This window comes from Dendrobates tinctorius, unplaced genomic scaffold, assembly GCF_039654945.1.
Source record: "Dendrobates tinctorius isolate UK_male_01 unplaced genomic scaffold, ASM3965494v1 ptg000116l, whole genome shotgun sequence".
In the NCBI taxonomy this organism is placed as follows: domain Eukaryota; kingdom Metazoa; phylum Chordata; class Amphibia; order Anura; family Dendrobatidae; genus Dendrobates; species Dendrobates tinctorius.
Window position 1 is genome coordinate 44,019,046 of NW_027361784.1, and position 20,535 is coordinate 44,039,580.

Consider the following 20,535-nt stretch of genomic DNA (forward strand, 5'->3'; position numbering starts at 1 on the left):
AGGATTTGATTGGCAGGTCACTCTTCTCTCAGTGACCTGTCTCATGTGCACAGGCGCCATCGTCGCACAAGTTTGTTTCAGCAGATGGGGCGGCGCACATTCAGCGAACTCCTAATTATGTGGCAGGAGCTGGTCCATTCATATTGCAACTATAAGAGGGCTCACTGAGTATCTGCTGAGTGATGAGCATGCTCGGGTACTTACCGAGTGACTTCGCCATGCACGAAAAATATGCTGGAGTCCCTGCGACTTCGTGTCTCACGGCTGATTGACAGTCACAACACATGCAGTGATTGCCTAACAAATAGAGAATCCTTGCATGTGTTTCAGCTGTCAAATATTCTCGAGACATGAAGCCGAGGGGACTTGAACATATTTTTTGAGCACGCCAAAGTTGCTTGGTAAGTACCCGATCATGCTCAAATAACCTTATCCGAGCACGTTCGCTCATCACTAAGTGCAGAAGTGACAGGTCACTGATTGAATTGAACCTGTCAATCAAAGATCAGAGGCCAGCGATAGGTGGAGAAGAGTGAAAAAAGCAAAGCAGAGCTGGAAGTGCAGCGCCCGCCCCTTTGCACTTGCCATTAAAACTTCAAATATGGATTTCTCAAAAATGCTATGACCTAATGCTGAAAGAAAGGTATGAATGTAATAAGCATTAAAGTGGCGTTACACTCATGCCTTTGGTCAGGGGTCGAATATCCTTCTGACAGATACTGTTAAAGCATTACGCAGATGGCATTAAGGACAATAATTTATCCATGCAATAACAGGAAGAAGAGATTACTGAATTCAAGTCAATTTTATGAGTTTTTCAATTTGAGCAATTTGTGATTTGATTGGCGCGAGTTGCTAAAAAAAAGTCTTCCACCTTTTTACAGATTGGAGAAGATTGTTTCATCCAGCGAGGGCTCCTATGGTCTAAGGCGCAACATATAATGCCTTGTAGCTATCACATCACATGGTATAGCGCAGCCAATCAAGAGGGACTATAGAATACTTGGGAATTTCAGCAAATTTATTCTCTGCAAATCAATTTTTCTGGGGAAATAAATTGCAGAAACAGGTGAATTTTGAATTTCTAAGGCTTAATTAACTCTACTTGGAAGTGTTGAGTCCTCCAAGAGAAAGATGTAACTCGAAGCTTAGCAACAGAAGACAAGTGTGCCGCTATTTTTGTAAGAAAGCAGATGTATTTGTCTAATTTTGGACAACCACTTTAATTTTCCTACACCCAAAAGTACCTAGCTCTGGATCACGTCTTCTGATCTTTTGATTGACACTTCAGATTTAAGAGATGCAGTTGAAATCCGTTGGATATTGTGCACACTCTTTAATCTAAGGCCAATGGAATCCCTTTAAGATTCAAACAATTATCTTGGATGTTATTTAACTGATGTGAAACGCTTTTCCATTTTGCTGGATGACGTTTAGACCCACCACGCTGAAGAAAAGTATTGAAGTAAATGAGTTCCCCTGTGAAAACACCAATATTTTTAGTGTAAAAGTCTGAGGGGACAGACCGGCGCACGGCGCTCGAAGAGATTAGGAAGCTCAGGAAAAGTAGAACGTCCAAAGACGACGCAGCTCTCAGCAGCGATTTCTCCACGGAGCAATCTCATGTTTTCCTATATTTTAGAAGGTTTTCTCTAACCAAGAATTGAAATCTGTAATAACAATGAAGTTTCAGTTTCTTTCCTAATACCGAGTTGGTTTCGTTCGCGTCTTGGTGCTTGGTCTACATAGAAAAATCTAGGTTGAAGGATTAATGTTTGCATTTTTCTTGACTTCAAAAGTTGTTCTTGTCCCTAGTCCCATTCAAGAATATTCCCGACCCTACTCATGAATGCCACAAACTGTAGTAGGCCGACCATTTTTACGCAAGGATTCTATTATCTCACCATTGTGGCAAATGACAACCCCGAACTTGCAAAGATTGTGTCTTAAAAAGTTACGACAGTTCTGTATATTCGAGACTGTTGTCAACTATGTGTCTGGTGAATCCAGACCATTCCAGTGTTACGTGATCATCAGCCCTTGCATAAATGACCAGTAGGTATAGATATGGTCAGTCCAGGTATAGATATAGTCAGTCTAAGCCCTCTCCACCATTATTGATGATTGGCAGGGGTTATTGAAGGCTGATGCACCGTGGTCACCTATTGCCTGGATGGAATAAATTTGTAAAGCGGTGGCCAAGTGCAAAACAATCCTTAAAGGAGTACTTTAAATTTACATACTCGAGATAGGCAAGCCTACAACATATCCAGGTGTGTGCATCATATGTATGCTCTGAAGTCTGGAGCACTCTGCTAGAAGTCTGGAGCTTGTGTGCCACCCCACATCTTTGGCACTACTGACGCCATTCCTACTTTCTTCTTTTTTTTCTTGTAAAATTTTGTTCCCTTGTTGCAAACGCCCTATGCTCCCCTTCATCTCCCTCTCAATGATCCTTTTCCAGCTTGGCAGTACTGCCTTATTTTAATAGGTTGTCCACTATTCTAAATATAATGGCTTATCCTTAGGATATGTCATCAATGTCTGATCGGTGGAGGGTGTGACACCTGACTTCCCCATCAATCAGCTGCTCCCGGTGATCAGCTCTATAGTGGTCACGGCCGTGTACTGCACTTCCGCCTCTAATTCAAATCAATAAGTGGCGGATGTGCAGTACCTGGCCTTGGCCATTATTTAGTTGACAAAGCTGCGCTCCGCAGCTCCACAACTGAACACATCTGTCTGACACCGGGAGTAGCTGATCGGTAGGGGCACCAGATGTCGCAACCTCCACCGATCAGACATTATTATTTATTATTATAGCACCATTTATTCCATGGCTCTTTACGTGTGAGGAGGGGTATACATAATACATACAAGTACAGTAATCTTAAACAATACAAGTCATAACTGGTACAGGAGGAGAGAGGACCCTGCCCGCGAAGGCTCACAATCTACAAGGGATGGGTGAGGATATAGTAGGCGAGGGTAGAGCTGGTCGTGCAGCAGTTTGATGGATCGGTGGTTACTGCAGGTTGTAGGCTTGTCAGAAGAAGTAGGTCTTCAGGTTCGTTTTGAAGGTTTCCATGGTAGGTGAGAGTCTGATATGTTGTGGTAGAGAGTTCCAGAGTAGGGGGGATGCGCGGGAAAAATCTTGCATGCAATTGTGGGAAGGGGAGATAAGAAGGGAGTAGAGAAGGAGATCTTGTGAGGATCAGAGGTTGCGTGCAGGTAAGTACCGGGAGACGAGGTCACAGACGTATGGAGGACTCAGGTTGTGGATGGCTTTGTATGTCACGGTTAGGGTTTTGAACTGGAGTCTTTGGGTAACGAGGAGCCAGTGCAGGGATTGAAAGAGGGGAGAGGCCGGGGAATACCGGGGAGACAGGTGGATTAGTCGGGCAGCAGAGTTTAGAATAGATTGGAGGTGTGCGAGAGTGTTAGAGGGGAGGCCACAGAGCAGGAGGTTGCAGTAGTCAAGGCGGAAGATGAGGGCATGCAGTAGGGTTTTTAGCCATCAACATTAAAGTAGTGGAAACCTCTTTAAGATCTGTCCTGTCGGGGAAGGAGGCAGGGGGTGTATGATTTATCCGAATGTTCATGGTTCAGCATTTTAGTATTTTGATCTATAACTCCGTGTAACCCACCCAGTACAGGAGCAGATAGGCTTGAAATTTACCGCTGTAAGGCTCAGCTAATTGCCGTGATTTAATAACGCAGCCATTATTGAGATTTCAGCTCCAGTTTTGGAGTGGATACAATGTTCCCCGCATCATAACCTGCAGTCATTTGTCCTACTTACAATCATACCATCCAGTTAATCACAAAGTATCCAGCGTTGCAGTAAGCTACAACCTCCACAAGATTGTTGTATCATTAATAACAGAAAAGGAGATTCCAATATAAACTAACATTTATTCCAGAAGTCTGTCCCATTTACTTCCATTTCCCCTATAGCAAAGTTTAAATGGAATTCATCAGCAAGTTTTTGAAACGTAATCTAACAGCAGCATGATGTTGGGACAAAGAACCTGATTCCTGTGGTGTACACTCGTGGTCAAAATTGTTGGTACCCCTCGTTTAATGATAGAAAAACCCACAATGGTGTCAGAAATAACTTGAATCTGACAAAAGTAGTAATAAAACAAAAATTTATGAAAATGAACCAATGATAGCCAGACATTGCTTTTCAACCATGTTCCACAGAATTGTTTTAAAAATGAGCTATCCCGAAGAAGCGAAGCGAAACGCGCGTCGGGGCAGAGGGACTCCATTGTCTGTGCGGCGGGCAGCACTCTTGGTATCAGGTAATTTACTTCCCCCTATTTTACAAACTTTTTGGGCATGTTAATTACAGCCGGTATTTATTGGGGGTTTGTTCCTGTCAGTATGTACGCACATCTGGTCACTAGGGAAATCGGTTGAACCAAAAATTGACAATGCATATTTTGTAAAAATAATTATGGTTTAAACCTCGCCCTTTTATATAAATTTTATGACATTTGTAGGTATGTGCTTTTGATATAGGATTACTGTCCGCACATTATTTTGGCACAGCTTGGATTGTTAGGTCCGTCCTTTAAATGTATCCCTTCTGTGTATGTTGTAATTAATTGTCTCAATAAAATTATATATTTTATATTAAATTATGAGATGCTTCTTGGTGTTTCCATGCTTACATCATGGGAGACATAGTTGGTGTATCATTGTTGTGAGAAGTAATACATTGTTGTTCATTTTTGGATGAATTTTGGGTAATTAAATAGAGTTATACACAGAAAGCAGCCAATCAGAGGTGGATGCATGGACAGACAAGTAGGCAAAAGGCACCTAGTTCGGTAGTGATAATATCTTGCTAATAAAACACTGATTTTATTGAAACAGCAATACACAGTCTGGTAAGTGACATATAGCTTATTCAGCCCCTATATCATATTGCTCTCAGATTACATAGGAAAAACCTGCTGACAGATTCCTTTTAACATCTTATTGAGCCACAATCATCACCAACCACTCTTTCACACATGTGCTTATCTAGTTCTTCAAAATCTGATGAAATTTGCTCAATTAAACTCCGATATCTCTCGAGTATCTAGGTGCTCGGATGTGCTCGGCACTCAATGAGAATTGGCGCTCGGGTTTGAAGTTTGAATACCTCCTGCCTCTGTTTTCTGCCTATCACACACCCAATAGGCATGTGAGGATTGCCTAACAGTCATTGCAATGTCACAGCCATCTTGGTAGTTTTATTATTGTGATTGGCTGGCTGCATTACCTCATCAGAGGTTAAAAAAGGACAGGCGGTGGCGCACTCAACTCACTGACACCATTGCACAGCTCAGGAACAGTAAGGCTGAGTTCACACGTGGCGTTTTTTTCGCGTTTCCGCGGCGGTTTTATCCGCTCGATTTTGCCGCGAAAACGCAAAAAATAAGCATCCCATGCATTCCTATGGGATTCTGCAATGCTGTGCTAATGCTGCGGTTTTTACCGCGGCGGAATCGCTTCGCAGTAAAAACCGCAGCATGCTCATTAATTTGCGGAATCGCGGCGATCCCGCACCCATAGGAATGCATTGTTCCGCTTACTTCCCGCATGTGGCTGTGCACACCATGCGGAAAGTAAGCAGAACAATTGCGGATGGTACCCACGGTCCGGAGGAAAGGAGACTGTCCTCCAGGCTTTGGGTACCATATCCCTGTAAAAAAATAGAATTTAAAATAAAAAATATTGCTATTCTCACCCTACGACGTCCCGCGCAGCCTTCCCGCTTCTCTCCACGCTCTCGTTCCCAGTAAGCCTTTGCGAAAATGCCCGCGATGGCGTCCGTTCTCGCGGTCATTCGCGCGACGTCATCGCGAATTACCGCGAGACATCGCGATCCCGCGAGAACGGACGTCATCGCGGGCATTTTCGCAAAGGATTACTGGGAACGGATGCGCGGGACGTCGGAAGGTAAGAATAACACCATTTTTTATTTTTTTTTACATTCTATCTGTTACTACTGATGCTGCATAGGCGGCCTCAGTAGTAAAAAGTTGGTCACACTTGTCAAACACTATGTCTGACGAGTGTGATCAACCTGTCAATCAGTTCTCCAAGAGATGCTACAGATCACTTGGAAAACGCTAGCAATTCTGCAAGCTAATTACGCTTGCAAAATGCTAGTTTTTCCATGGGAAAATCGCGGGAATTTAAAATGCGATTTTCCCGCGGAATGGATTTCCGGAATTCTCGCGGTAATTTCCGCGAGAGTTCCGGTACGTGTGCACTTAGCCTTATGGTTTGCGTGAGAGAGCAGTTATACAGGCCTGTGTGTGCACAATTTAACTAATAAGAGTCCTCTAGCGTTGATACTGGTGCTGTTTTTGAAACATCACACTAACACCCTTTCTAAAGGCTAATACTGTGGTTTGCTGTTTGTATGAGATACATTCTGCCTTTAGCCTAGGGGCAGGGACAGTGACAGAATACAGCGTCTAGGCAGGACTTTGGGCTTTGTCATCCGATGGTAAATATACAGTTTAGCTGCTGCATGTGACCACATTTGTTTTTTTTGGGGGGGTGAAAAAATTGATTGTATTGTTATCCATGGAGTATTATGTGCTTTGTGTTACATTATAGTGGTATGCAGTGGTATGCAATACTTCAAAAAAGCATTGAAAATGTTTTTCTTGATTCAACTAGTCATTCATAGAGTATTATGTGCTTTGTGTTACACTTAAGTGGTAAATAACACTCCAAAAAAGCATTCAATTTTTTTTCTGGATTAAGTTATTAATCCATACACTGCAACATGCTTATTGGGTGAAAAGGCATCAAAGATGGCAGAATCCTGCGAGACTCCTGAGGGAGTAATCAGAGGCATATCAGAGACAGACCGAGTTAGCGCGACAGCAGAGGTGGCAGGCGCCTGTGGTCCAAAACCGGCCACTTTCCTGGATGATAAAGCCCTGAACCAAGGCCACGACCTTCACTGATGTGGTTCTTGCTGACTGCAGATAGGAGAGCCAGGATCCTTCAACTAATGAGCTGACTGCGAGCCCTAAGCTGGTCAGAAAAGAGAAGGAGGAGACCCAGGACAAGGGCTGGAGACATGCTAGCGGGTCTGCTAGTTGTCAAGTGCCAAAAGTTGGGATTCTGGGGAGGGGTTCGTGACATACAGCTCTGGCAAAAATTAAGAGACCATTTTCAGTTTGTCTGATTTTACTGTTTATAGGTATATTTTTGAGTAAAATGTAATTTTTATTTTAGTTTATAAACTTCAGACAACATGTCTCCGAATTTCCAAGCAATAAATTTTGTATTATTTTCTGACAAAGAAAAATGGTCAAAATTAAAAAAAGCAGTGCTTTCAGACCTCAAATAATTCAAAGAAAACAAGTTCATAATCATTTAGAAACAACAATACTAATGTTTTAACTCAGGAAGAGTTCAGAAATCAATATTTTGTGAAATAACCATTTTTTTTAAAGACAGCTTTCATGCATTTTGGCATGCTTTCCACCCGTCTTTGACACTGCTTCTGGGGCAAAAATGTAAGCAGTTCTTTTTTGTTTGATGGCTTGTTGTGACTAGCCATCATCCTCTTGATTACATTCCAGAGGTTTTCAATGGGGTTCAGGTGTATAGAATGGGCTGCCCATGACATGGTTTTAATGTGGTGGTCTCTTAATTTTTGCCAGAGCTGTATGACCGGAGGCAAAGATGGGGTCCAGAGAAGAGTTTGGGACCCGTCATCACATCTCGTTCAGTGAGCGGGCAATAAAGACTGAACACTTGCCTCAAAGGCTACTCACGGCTGGAAGTGGGATCACGTTCCTCAAAATGGAGGGTCAACATCGCTGGTATGCAATGGATGTGATCCAAGAAAAAAGGGAGCAGAGTGAATCCTTCTTGTGAAATTAACAGGCCCAGGAGAGGCTCCTCGAGGCGGCTCAAGATAGGGCTTCCACCCCAAGAGATCAAGAGATCGGACTGTCTTTGGGGTTCCCCACCTTCTATGTGGGAGCAGGCAATGGTGGAGGTGACATAGAGGGCATTACCCATTTCTGCATGTTAGAGGCTCTACCTAAAGCTGAGGATTACTGTATTACCCTCCATATAATGTTTTCCTGGCTTTACACTTTGTGGAAAGCCTTTATGAATGTAGGAGACTGGAGTAAATCAACTACACTACATCAACTACACTTTCAAAATATTTGAATGAGGCCCACCAGTTGTTGCTTTTCAGGGGTCTATGGATGACTCTCGCTATAATTTTTCATTGGTTTTGCACTTTGTGCAAAGCCTTTATGAGTGTAGAAGTGCCACAACTACACTTTCTTATTTTTTTTATGAAGCACTTCAGTGCTGTGAAGGGTGTATGGATGACCTTGCTTGTAATTTTTGGCGGACTTTGCACTTTGCACAGATCCTTTATGAGTGTAGAAGTATCACAACTACACTTTGTTCACAATATTTGATTGAGATTTGATTGAGATACTACAGTTGGTGCCTTGAAGGGTATATGGGTGACATTGCTTGTAATTTTTGGCAGGCTTTGCACTGTGTGCAGAGCTTTTATGAGTGTAAAGGTACCACTACAAGACAATGTGAATAGAATGTGTATGAGACCCTCCTTTGTAATAAAAATAATTTTATTTCTATAGCAACAACATATTCTGCAGCACTTAGGATTTGTACAGACAACAAAATACATTACAGAATAACAATTATCACAGAAATCAACAGATACCAGGAGGAGGGAGGGTTGTGCTGACTTAAAGCTTACAATCTATGAGGAAATAGGAGAGACACAAAAGATGGATGGTAACAATTGCTTGTATTGTACGGTCCAGCTGTCGATATAAATAGGGTGTTCACATAATGCTGCATGAACTGGTAACCAACCAGTATGTGCACGGATACAGAGGGCTATTAAGTGCATATAAGGTATGTGAATAGATGATACAAGGGTCCTGATTTTGAAGAAAATTTTGTATGGGCAAAACAGGGATTGTTAGATAAGTATGTTGAGGCGATAGGCCCATCTTTATGTCGAATACAGAGTTTACTTAAGTCCCTCTGAGTCCCTAATTTTTGGCACTTCTTGCCTCCTTTCTAAATTATACTGAAATTTCAATTTTTTTTAATTAAACAAACTCAATTTTGGTTTGCTTAAGTTATTATTTTTATTAAATCCTTTTAAAATTTTGCCTTTTATGTAAGCAATTAGACTTGAAAAAAATGTTTCTCAACATATTTTTTCCTGTAAACCCCAAGTTCTCTTCGGTTTTGAATGTTTTATGACAATTTTTATATGACAATTTTTTATGACAATTTATTGTCATTCCTTAAAGTGGAGTAAAAGTGAGACACTATTGTTCTCAGCAGCAATCTGGGAGGCAGAGATGCTTCAAGTTGTCTTGCCCATGCTGTTCTCCTTCCATTCAGCACTATTTCCATCCATTTCAATATTTTCACTGCCCCCCAGACCTCTTTGTAGGGTCTGCCCAAAAAATGCTCAGATTTTAACTCCCATTATAGTCATTACTCGAATCGAGCATCCGAGCATTAGGAGTTGCTCCTTTCGAGTAACGAGCATCCGAGCATTTTAGTGCTCGTTCATCTCTAGTGTATTTAAATCACATAGGAGACCCTGAGACTGCTTGCTATATATACTTTACATAGAAGATACTGAGACTGCTGTATATACATCACATAAGAGACACTTAGACTACTATATACATGACATAGGATACAATGAGACTGCTGCAAATACATCACATAGGAGAAACTGAAAATTCTGTATGTACATCACATAGGAAATGCAGAAACATAGGAAACCACAAACATTGAAAAATGGAAATTGTCCGCATCATGAGGGAGTTAAAGCCATCAATTTCTCATGATATACATTTATATGCAGTGTAATGACATGCTAGCAAAATTCTCCATCACAGCCACTCGGTGCCATATGTGGCACGGTCACGTGTGTCTGGACGCAGCGAGTACCGCAAGGCGGACCCATGTGGCGCACGTGACCCTGGATACACCGCCTCCAGTGGGGCGAATTTAAATAATAAACACGTACAGCTCGATACACCACCTCCAACTGGCGAATTTAGACATTACACGTATATACAAGTCTGGAAACCCCGCCTCCAGTAAGGCGAATTTAAACAATAAGGGAAATCTGGGAAACAATAACAATGGTGGGCCCTGTGATAGGGAATAGGGAAGTGGAGACCTCCTGAGCTCCCCTGAGCCAGTGTTCCTGCACTCCTAACGTTCCCTATGCCGGTTCCGCACCGGGCGCGCAACAGGAACCTAAAAACCCTAGCTTGTCCTGACCTATACCCTCACTAGGGAATTGGTCGGTGCGGAAACTAATCCCACCACTGCACTAAAACACACATGAGGAAAGATGACAATACAGGGGAAACACCACTTAGCTTTGCTCTGTTGCGTACGCTCCTAGCAACAGAGCCCACCACCTGTGTGCATCTTCTCCTCCACCCGGATCCATCACCATAACTGGATCCTTCACCATAGTGCAGCCTTGGAGCAGAGTCCACCACCAATTGCAGAAGTCCAGTAACAGAGTCCCAAAGATGAGTTCAGCTCCTGCCCAAAAAGTCAAGCATGCTTGAGTCCAGCTCTCAGCAACCAAGTCCCGCATGCTGAGTGCAACTCTCTCCATAGTCGTCACTCCACCAAGCCATGCAAGCACTTCCTGCAAACACCATAAACTGTGACTCCACCACGCCATGCCAGCCCTTCTTGCAGACCACCTAGCTGCCACTCGTCCCCTCTGGCTGGGCTGCGCAGGACTCATGTTCAGCTCCTTCATTCACCCAGCCTTCCTTGTGAATGACTAACACACAATATCACCAACAGTGATTGAACCCACCTGGCTCCCTTTTTTAGAGTCTAACACCTGATTTGTAATTGCGTGCACATTAACCCTAAAACTAAGGTGCGATACCACTCACCACCATCGGGGCAACTTAGAATGAACGACACCATATGTAATAATTCTAATGGCCACCGGGGGCAATCAACCCACTTTGGCACCTAGCCAACGGAAAAAAAGTTCACTTATCCATTTACCTTGTCAGATCCAGCCTGGATCATGACAATATGTAGACACAAACAGTATAAGCATCTCCCAACAGAGTACTTCAAAATTAAGTTTTATTACTTTTTCAAAGCTACCATTCTTCTGGATATTTTGATTTTAAGTTAAGAGACTAGGACATATCTGATAGTGCTTCTATTTGATTTAGTGATTAATTCCCTGAGAAAATCAATCAAGAATAGATCAGGACTCCAGGTCTAAGAGGAGTTGAATTGTCAACAACATTGGGCTTAAAAGGGAGTCTAGAATGCTATGCATATATTGGGTTAATCAGCAGGATAATAGCGTTATGAAGATGCCTGGCCTGTGTACTAAAAGTGCGGCACCTGGGAGAAAATTAACTTTACTTCTTCCTGGAGCCGCAGGCTTTCAGTCTGCTTCAGTCACATCTGACAGCACTGAGAGAAACGGCTGTAAGTACGCTCCGGCACTGATTGACAGCTTGCTCTGCACTGATGCCCTGCTGAGTTATCTGTCAGTCAGTGCCAGGGATGTGCTTATAGCTTTCAGTGCTGTGAGTGAAGCCAATCTGCATGACTGAAAGCCGGCGGCTCCCAGGAAAAATAAAAGTTAATTTTCTCTCAGATGCCTCACTTTCAGTACAGCAATCGGGCACTTTAATAACGTTATTAATCTGCAGATTAACCCTAAATCTGTAGATCAATAATGTAATTGGACCTGACAGGTTCCCTTTAAAGGAGGTTAACAAGGTAAAGCTGTACCGAATGTATGTTTTTCATGAGCAAAGTGCGGCGATTCAATGAACAAATAATAGAAATCAGAAAAAAGTGGATTTTCAGCTCCACTAAATTAGAGCGGACGAGTGGTCGAGTGAGGCAGGGAGCCAGTGATGGATTTTAAAGGTCCGGGTTTGTGATGTAGAGAGGGAAAGGTCAGGGAAGCGGAAAGCATATTGCAAAGTATAGAATCCAGAGTGCCTTCCTTCTGGTGCCCTCCGCACTCATCGCAGCAGCTGGAGAGAGAAGAAGATGGCGCAGGAGCGTGAAGGGGAAGGTAGAGGAGTAGACGGTCTGTACTGTGACACCTTCTGTATACATCTCATGTTCTTTTAAGCATAAAGAGCTCCGCATTTCCCTTCCTGCCGAACTTGACTAAGGCTTTGTTGATTTCAATGCTCTTGGATTTATTTGCAGTCTCGGCTTATTATTATGGTTGCATTAATATGATTTCCAAGGACACGTTCTTCGTCAGTGACGAGAGCATGACGAACTCACAGCACAATTCTATGCAGATGTAGAGGCCACCAACGTAATGGCTGCCACAGTACGATCGTAGCGCTGCACACATCGGCATTTTACGCTATTTGAGAAGCACAACTGTTTTCTGTGACTTGGAGTGAGACTTGTCAGCTGTCACAAAATCACAACCTCCCCCCCACACACCTACAGCAGAACTACTATGTTCCCACAGAAAATCCTATATCCTTATGTCATTTGTTAGGTAGAAGTTTGTGATCTGTAGATGCTCTTCAACTAAACCAGTGGACAGGAGAATGCAACAATTGTCAGCTCTAGATCTAAGTTTACCTTTACTCTGGTAAGAAAAGTAGATTCAGAACAGATGACACATGCACAGAAAATGTTAGGTTAGTAAGACCCTGTTCACACCACCCAAGAACTAAGACACAGAAAAAACACATAGTATGGCAAACGTCAAAAGTAAAAGATATATTAGATAGGACTGCTCCGAGAAGGGTATACCGTGACGTGGTGGAGTGGCTTAGCGTACATTTTTTTGCAAGAAAAATATCAACAAAATATCCTGGTTTTGTTAACATCTGTTACTAGCACTTGCTGCTTACTGTTACATATATTTTACAACAGAGTATTTATGCACGTTTGTCATACTGTGTGTTTTTTCTGTGTCTTAGTTCTTGGGTGGTGTGAACAGGGTCTTACTAACCTGTTCATTTTCTGTGCATGTGTCATCTGTTCTGAATCTATTGATTTCTTGCTTATGCAAGCTTTGGGAGATCCCCACCTCTCTCCTTTGGGACATGCACATAAAAAGCCATTTTGCCCAGCGTGCCCATACCGGGCAGCACCTTTCTGAACCCTGCTCATGAAGGTATTGTTCACATGTTCAGGTTTTAAATATATTAGATAGGACTGTTCCGACAAGGGTATACCATGACGTGGTGGAGTGACTTAGCGTACATATTTTTGCAAAAAAAGTATCAACAAAATACCCTGGTTTTGTTAACATCTTTTACTAGCACTTGCTGCTTACTGTTACATATATTTTACAACAGAGTATTTATGCACGTTTTGTCCTGGTAAGAAAAGTGTATTAAAGTCCCCCATCCAGTAATAATGCCCTCATCCTTGCCCCTTCCTGTAATAATGTCCTGTGCCCTATCCTGTAATGATGTTCCCCATCCTATAATAATTACCCCCATCCATTAATAATGTCCCTCATTCTTGCCCCTTCCTGTAATAATGTCCTGTGCCCTATCCTGTAATGATGTTCCCCATCCTATAATAATTACCCCCATCCATTAATAATGTCCCTCATTCTTGCCCCTTCCTGTAAAAGTCCTGTGCCCTATCCTGAAATGATGTTCCCCATCCAATAATAATTACCCCCATCCTTTAATAATGTCCCTCATTCTTGCCCCTTCCTGTAATAATGTCCTGTGCTCTGGGCCATATCCTGTAATGATGTTCCCCATCCTATAATAATTACCCCCATCCTGTAATAATGTCCCTCATTCTTGCCCCTTCCTGTAATAATGTCCTGCTCTCTGGGCCCTATCCTGTAATGATGTTCTCCATCCTATAATAATTACCCCCATCCTGTAATAATGTCCCCCATCCTGACCTCTTCATGTAATAACATCATGTGCCCTACCCTGTAATAATGTCCCCTGTCCTATAATAAGGACCGTCATCCTACAAAAAAATGTAATCCAACAGCTAAATTTCCGTTGGCTCGTACAGTGTCATATGATCTTAATCTTTGAAGTGAGATAATAATAATCTGTGACAACTTGTTACCCAGATGGTGTCTTGTAGGTCATGATAACCTTTACTACATCTGTATTCAAACACCAATTAATTCTGCCATTGGTTAAATGGTATGAACAGCCTTTTTCCTGCTTATGTCTCCTAAGAAATTCCCTCTTATTTCTCCATTCCTGCCAATTGCATGCACGTTACTGTTAGGTCATGTGCACAGCAGGACTGAAATGGAGATGGCATTTTGCTATGTTTTACAGTGTCATTTATAGATTTACAGATTCAAAAGATCAGCTACTAAACTGTCCTATGTGGACGTACCATGTACGTTCATCAGTGCTACACTGTGACCTGTTAACATCTACATGACAGCCCGCATGGAGACTATATGGGCTCAGGATGTATTCTCCCCAATAAGGTTTGCAGTTCAGCTCTTTGACTAAACTTTATTTGAGTACACAATGTAGAATATATATATATATAAACTTTCTTCTCACCCTCAATAGCGGTGGTCTTTTTTATGGCCTTCCTCATTCTCGGGTCCTCTACCAGAGGCCTGAGAGTTTGAGGACTCTGCGCAGGAGTTGTTCCCAGCATTGCGCTTTTCCGGACAGAGAGCTCAGATGTTGCTCCTGGGATCTGTTGTAGCCATTCTTCAAACTTATGGGTCACTGCTCCAAGTGCTCCTGTCACCTCTGGAATCACTGTTGCCTTCACCTTCCACATCTTGTCCAGTTCTCCTTTGAGGCCCTGGTATTTCTCCAGCTTCTCATATTCCTTCTTTCTGATGTTGCTGTCACATGGCGCTGCCACATCTATTATCATTGCTGTCTTCTGGTCCTTGTCTGCTATCACAATGTCTGGTCGGACAGCCCACACCTACTTATCCATCTGGATCTCGAAGTCCCACAGGATTTTAACCCTTTCTTTCTCCTCCACTTTTTCTGGGGTCTCCTACCTGTTCTTATGGGGACTTGGCACATACGCTGTGTAGATGTTCCTGTATGTAATTCCCACTACTTGGTTGTGGCGTTCAGTATACACTGTCCTTGTATTTTGCATCCTGCCTCTATGTTTTGGACGGTTTCTGAGGTTTCTTTGCATAGTCTGCACCATGGGTCTTGTCTTGTGTGGTAGATTCCTGCTTCTATGGATCTGGTACTTAGTGCTTTCTCTTGTGCCGCTATGATTAGTGCCTCTGTGCTGTCTCGGAGTCCAGCTTTCTCAAGTCATTGGTAGGATTTCTCCATGTCAGCCACCTCCATTATCTGTCGATGGTACATCCCATGCAGCGGCTTGCCTTGCCATGGTGCTTCATGTTCCTGCCCTTCCTTCCAGACTGTTGTTGTTGCTGCCTTAGGCTTTCTTTCAGCATCTCATCTTTAATTGACATTTTTCTGATGTATTCCTGGATACTCCTTGTTTCATGCATGATGGTGGCTTGGATGCTTATCAAGCCTCGACCACCCTCCTTTCTGTTGGTATACAATCTTTGGGTGCTAGACTTAGGGTGGAGACCTCCATGCAGTGTGAGGAGCTTTTGTGTCTTCACATTTGCAGCTTCCATCTCTTCTTTTGGCCATCACACTATGCCAGCAGGGTATCTGATATCTGGCAGGGCATATGTATTGATGGTGCGGATTTTATACTTCCCATTGAGCTGGCTCTTCAGGGCCTGTCTTACCCTTTGATTGTATTTGGATGTTGCTGCTTTCCTTGCCTCCTCATCATGGATACCATATCCCTGTGGGGTGCTGAGGTACTTGTGGCATGTCTGTACATCTGCTATGTGCCCTGCTGGTAATTCCACTCCATCAGTCTTGACTTCCTTGCCTCTCTTTATTACCAACCGGCCGCACCTCTCCAGTCCGAAAGACATCCCGATGTCTTCACTGTAGATCCTTGTCAGGTGGATCAGTGAATTGATGACTTTTTCGTTTTTTGCATACAGCTTGATGTCATCCATGTAAATGAGGTGTGTTATGATTGAGTCACCGTAGGAGGCAAAAATAGAAATGCTAGCTGAGTCCAGAAAACCAGAGAAGTTGGCAGCTATCGGATTGCAGACCCCTGAACCTATCAACACAACTAGCAGTAGCCGTGGGGAGCTCCTACGATGCCCTAAGCCCCTCGATCACAGCCGGAGGACTACATAGCCTAAAGACAGAAAGGGAAATCTAAACTGCCCCAGAGCAGACCCCAAAGCAAAAGGCAGCCCCCCACATATAATGACGGTGAAGCAAGAAGAAAGAACAAAACACAGACAGAAAGATAGACTGAGCAAAGATGGGGCCCAAGCTAGCTTAGATAGGAAAGGACAGGAAGGCTGCTGTCTGCAATCCGTGAAAAACCCTATAAAAATAAGAGCCAACAAACTGACAGTAAAAAAGGCCCTGAAGAAGCTAGGCTTCAAAAAAGGCTATGTCAGTACTCAGGAATATTCTGAAGACAGAGCAACAGGCAAAAGGAGATTCAGCTCACCCCAGCAGGGAATGGCATAATCCAGAAAAGCAAGGAAAACAAAACACTAATACAAAAAGGCAAAGCAGAAATCTTAGCTTTAGATGAGCAGGAATCAGACTGGTTTCCTAGAAGTCCACAGAGAAATCACCCGCAGGCCAGAAGGGCGTCGGCAGCCTTATATCCAGTCATTAACTCCACTCAGCCAGTCATCATCATCAGCCCCAGGTGTTTGACAATCAGGCTCACTACCTTTCTTCACCAGAAGAGGGAGTTCCTCGGGCCTCAGTAGTGAAGGGGAAAATGAACTCACAACAGAGGTGGCTGAGGGTGCTTACACTCTTGAACTTGTATCCATAGCCAGACTCTGTAATTATCTGACTGAGGGGGTTCAATCCTATGCTGAACAGCAGTGGGGACGGTGCATCACCTTGGTATATGCTGCATTTGATGGTCACCTGTGCTAGTTGTCTTGAGTTGACTTCCAGTGTTGTTCTCCATAGTCTCATTGAGTTTCTGAGGAAGGTTCTTAATTTCCTGTTGACATTGTAGAGAGCCAAGCATTCACAGATCCATGTGTGTGGCATTGAGTCATAGGCTTTCCTGTAGTCAATCCAGGCCACACTGAGATTGGTCTGTCTGGATCTTGAGTCTTGAGCGACTGCTCTATCTACTAGGAGCTGGTGATTAGAGCCTCTGGTGTTGGTCCCAATGCCTTTCTGAGTTGGATTCATATGCTGGTTCATATGGTTCTATAGCTTGGTGGCTATGATGCCTGACAGGAGTTCCATTGTTGTTGTAAGGCAGGTTATTGGGCGGTAATTGGATGGAACTGTTCCTTTATGAGGATCCTTTATGATCAGCACTGTTCTACCTTATGTTAGCCTATCTGGGTGGTGGCCTTCTTCTAGCAGTTGGTTCATCTGCTTTGCCATGCGTTCATGTACAGCTTTTAATTTCTTTAGCCAGTAGGTGAGGATCATGTCTGGGCCAGGTGCTGTCCAGCTCTTCATGTCCTTGACCTGCTGTTGGATGTCTGCTTCTGTAATGGTGACTGGTTCTTGCTCTAGGTGGTTGCTGTCTTTCATTCTCAGATCTTGAAGCCACACTATATATAGACAATCCTTCACTTATTGACTGATTTAACATGGGTGGAAACTGGTAATCCAATTTTGAAATATTAAGATTGATGACAAATATCTCAGTAAAGCTCACATTACCTCTGAGTTAATTAGCAAGTGACAGACTTTGACTAGCTAATTACCTCATATGAATAGAAGTTTCCAAGTTAAGCTGAATGACAGGCTCATATCTCAACCTTGAACTATTTCAATTGGTGACAAACATGTTATTAAATGCTCACATATTTAGTAGACTCAGTTGTGAAATATTGGTTACATGTTTTTGATAATAAGATTCTGAATTAGGGACTCCTTATCATAGCAGAGCACTAAATTCCTCTGTGATATTAAACAAGTTAACTGTCACTTGCTTATTACCTCATTTAATAAGTAAGGTCTAGCCAGCCTGAGTGGAAGGACTTATCTCACTATTTAAATTCTAAGGATTGGTGAAAAATATATTATACAAAATTCCTTTCAATTGGTTATGTATCTTCTTTATGGAGTTTTCATATCATCACAAGTAAAAAGCAAGTGACAGAAATTATCACTTGCTTATTATCTGATTTTATCTCAATAGCCTTCAGGTCAACTTAAGCAGAAGCCAACTAATGTTTTATTGTTGAAATATTGAGACTGGTGAAATCCGCAATTAAAAATCTAAGTACCCTAAGATTATTAGTAAGTGACAGGCATTGTAACCTTGCTTATCAATTAATTTGATCAGAAAACTCGAATAGAAGTGGATATCTCAATGATAACATTCCTGAGAAATAATTTTATTTAATCAGAGATTTAATATTATAAAGGGAATGTCATGCTGCCTAAGATAATAAGAAATTGACAGTCTATGTCACTTGTTTATTACTTAATTTAATCTGCAGTTCCTAGGTCAAATTAAATGAAAGTTAGCAATATTAAGTTAAAATATTGAGATTGGCAATAACTACAAATTTCTTCCAATGCATAAGTAAATATTGTGTCCCTAAGTTCCTTAAAATGTGTTAATTAGCTTGCATAATCCAAGTAAGTGTGACTTTATATTTTGTATAGATATAGTACTAAAATAAACAATATTTAGTTTTCTGAATTAGGTATCTATTATAATATTATCTTAGTGGAGCTCTCGGATCATCAGAGATAATAAGCTAGGGACATAGATTACCTATTGCTTATTATCTCCGTCATTACGATTACGCATATTCTAAGTCAATCTGAGTATATGCTGATATCCCAATGATAAAATATTGGTAATGTATATTTTTGACAACATTAGGGAACATATTTTCTAATTAGGGACCCATTATCTTCGTGAAAATGCCAAGTCTTCTGATATACTCATTAAGTAACATAGACTTTTTGCTGATTGAGAATTACACAAAGCATAATACTCCAACTCAAACTAAATCGGTCGTAAAAAAATGAAATATTTTAGTAATATTCTCCTGAAATAGGGACTCTTTATCTTAGTGGAACGCTCAGGTCCTATAGTACAGGGTGGGCCATTTATATGGATACACCTGGGTGGGCCATGTACTGTATATGGATACACCTTAATAAAATGGGAATGGTTGGTGATATCAACTTCCTGTTTGTGGCACATTAGTACATGGGGGGGGAAACTTTTCAAGATGGGTGGTGACCAAGGCGGCCATTTTGAAGTCGGCCATTTTGGATCCAACTTTATAAATGGCCCACCCAGGTGTATCCATATAAATGGCCCACCCTGTATAAGATAATAATCAAGTGACATACCCTATAACTTGCTAATTATTTGATTTGAGCTTAACCTGCATGGAAGCCAATGTTGAAATTTTGTTTTTTTTTGTAAAGCTACTCTTCTACTGGAGCTTTCACAATATCTGAGATAATACGCAAGTGATACTGCTGATTATTTGCCGACTCCAGATGATATAAAAATATAAAGGATGGCGAAAACTTTCCAGCAAAGCTCGAATGTAATCTGAGATAATAAACAAGTGACAGAGACGAACATATGCTGCTTATTTCTAGATTTTGTCAGCAAGTACCTACGCAATGTAAGCTGAAGTTAACATCCCAAATTTGAAATATAGAATTTGGTGACAACTGTTTTTAGCAATGTTTTCCTGATTTAAAGTACTCATGTCCTCCGAGATTACATGCAGGTGATTTAAGGCTGTCACTTGCTTATTATCCGATTTTGTCTGCTCAGCTTGAAAGGTGGCTGTTTTCTCAACGTTTCATCAGTCGTGACAGCGACAAATTTGATAAAAATATCTAGTGTTAGTGCTTCTAATATGAGAATATTGGTTCCAGTCAGGAATCCATTATCCTATCATCCTGAACTCGCCTTCGAAAGGAATCAAGGTAATTTGATGTAGTGATGCCGCCACTTTGAACTGAGTTACACATATGACTCATCTCCCGTGAGCAGCAATATTCAGACTCGGTTGTTTATCTTCTTTCTGGAGCAGCTTTTAGGGACATAAAAAGTATCACAATAATGACATAAACCCGGTGTAAGCTTTGCTAAACTTCACAATCTAATGGCCCTAAAGATTTGTCATCCATAGGACACCCCCTCTCTCCCACAAGTAAGCGCAGTCCTCATGAAAAAAAACCATATCCGGAGCATATTCTGCTGTCCCGACTCTTTTCGAGACTTTGCTCTTGACTTTCATGAGGAATGTTTTTAATAGAGAGCAGGAAATAGACATAAGTGGTGACATGAGAAGCATTGATGTAAGTTATGTCGTACATTGCAGAGTACAGCCTGTGCCAGATACTGTATTTTCGAATGATTTCGAGAAACGGAGAACATTTTCTCGGTAGTTTCTTCAATTTTACTCAATTTGATTATAAAGTGGGATCG

At 42.0% G+C, this 20,535-nt stretch overlaps 1 long non-coding RNA gene across 3 annotated transcripts in view; it reads left to right on the forward strand.

Moving 5' to 3' along the window:
- The window catches only part of LOC141101342 (uncharacterized), a 139,565-nt gene that overhangs the window by 49,695 nt on the left and 69,335 nt on the right, over positions 1-20,535 (forward strand). The window contains exon 1 of one of the 3 annotated variants that reach the window (XR_012234943.1): positions 12,088-12,151. The exons of 1 other annotated variant lie outside the window; for it this stretch is intronic. This is a non-coding gene — a long non-coding RNA (uncharacterized lncRNA). Of the gene's footprint in view, positions 1-12,087; positions 12,152-20,535 lie in introns of those variants that run through there. One more of the 3 variants, XR_012234942.1, reaches the window with a different exon arrangement.